The sequence below is a fragment of the Lampetra planeri genome, unplaced genomic scaffold (genome assembly GCF_965212315.1).
Source record: "Lampetra planeri unplaced genomic scaffold, kcLamPlan1.2.h2 scaffold_182, whole genome shotgun sequence".
NCBI classification, from domain to species: Eukaryota; Metazoa; Chordata; class Hyperoartia; order Petromyzontiformes; family Petromyzontidae; genus Lampetra; species Lampetra planeri.
In genome coordinates this window covers 50,001-52,500 of record NW_027614562.1, presented here as the reverse complement: position 1 = coordinate 52,500, position 2,500 = coordinate 50,001, and the positions used below count along the sequence as shown (strand labels likewise).

General features: G+C 52.0%; 1 protein-coding gene across 1 annotated transcript in view; it reads left to right on the top strand.

The window, feature by feature from the left end:
* LOC144739970 (rhomboid-related protein 1-like) overlaps nucleotides 1-2,500 on the top strand; it is a 29,958-nt gene that overhangs the window by 904 nt on the left and 26,554 nt on the right. The window lies entirely within an intron of this gene.

Here is a 2,500-nt window from a genome sequence, read left to right as displayed (position 1 = left end):
CTTACACACACACACCACTCTTACACACACACCCCACTTACACACACGCACACACACCCCACTTACACACACCCCACTTACACACACCCCACTTACACACACCCCACTTACACACACCCCACTTACACACACCCCACTTACACACACCCCACTTACACACACCCCACTTACACACACCCCACTTACACACACATACACTCTTACAAACACACACATCCCACTTACACACACATATACTCTTACACACACACCCCACTTACACACACCCAACTTACACACACCCCACTTACACACACCCAACTTACACACACCCCACTTACACACACCCCACTTACACACACCCCACTTACACACACCCCACTTACACACACCCCACTTACACACACCCCACTTACACACACCCCACTTACACACACCCCACTTACACACACCCCACTTACACACACCCCACTTACACACACCCCACTTACACACACCCCACTTACACTCTTACAAACACACACATATACTCTTACACACACACCCCACTTACACACACACATACACACACTATTACACACACACATACACACACATACACACACTCTTACACACACACACCCCACTTACACACACACACCCCACTTACACACACACACCACGCACACACGCCCCCCCCCCCCCAACGCTTTGAGCCGCCCGCGTGTGGCGCACTTTGTAATCAGCAGCGCGCACAGCACACACACACAGCATACACACAGCATACACACAGCACACACACAGCACACACACACAGCATATACACACAGCACACACACAGCACACACACAGCACACACACAGCACACACACAGCACACACACAACACACACAGCACACACACACAGCACACACACACAGCACACACACACACAGCACACACACACAGCACACACACACAGCACACACACAGCACACACACAGCACACACACACAGCACACACACACAGCACACACACACACAGCACACACACACAGCACACACACACAGCACACACACAGCACACACACACACAGCACACACACACAGCACACACACACAGCACACACACACACACACAGCACACACACACAGCACACACACAGCACACACACACACACAGCACACATACACAGCATACACACACAGCACACACACACAGCATACACACACAGCATACACACAGCACACACACAGCACACACACAGCACACACACACACAGCATACACACACAGCACACACACAGCACACACACACAGCATACACACAGCATACACACACAGCATACACACAGCATACACACACAGCACACACACAGCATATACACACGCACACACAGCACACACACACAGCACACACACACACAGCACACACACACACCCCACACACACACACCACACACACACACAGAGCACACACACACAGCATACACACAGCACACACACAGCACACACACACAGCATACACACAGCACACACACAGCACACACACACAGCACACACACACACAGCACACACACACACACACCCCACACACACACACCACACACACACACAGAGCACACACACACAGCATACACACAGCACACACACAGCACACACACACAGCATACACACAGCATACACACACAGCACACACACAGCATATACACAGCATATCCACAGCATATACACAGCATACACACACAGCATACACACAGCACACACACAGCACACACACAGCACACACACACAGCACACACACACACACACAGCACACACACACACACACCCCACACACACACACCACACACACACAGAGCACACACACACAGCATACACACAGCACACACAGCATACACACAGCACACACACACAGCATACACACACCACACACACACAGCACACACACAGCATACACACAGCACACACACAGCATACATACACACACAGCACATACACACAGCACACACACACCACACACACAACACACACACAACACACACCACACAAACACCACACACACCACACACACACCACACACACCACACACACACACCACACACACCACACACACACAACACACACCACACACACACACACCACACACACCACACACACAACACACACACACACAACACACACCACACACACACCACACACACACAACACACACACACACCCCACACACACACCACACACACACCACACACACACACCACACCCCACACACACCACACCACACACACACAATACACCCCACACACACATCACACACACCACACACACCACCACCACAACACACACACACCACACACACATAACACACACACACCACACACACCACACACACACACCACACACACCCCACACACACCGCACACACACCACACACACACACACACACACCACACACACCACCACACACACCACACACACCACACACACCACACACACAACACACCACACACACACACCACACGCACCACACACACCCCACACACACACACACACCCCACACACC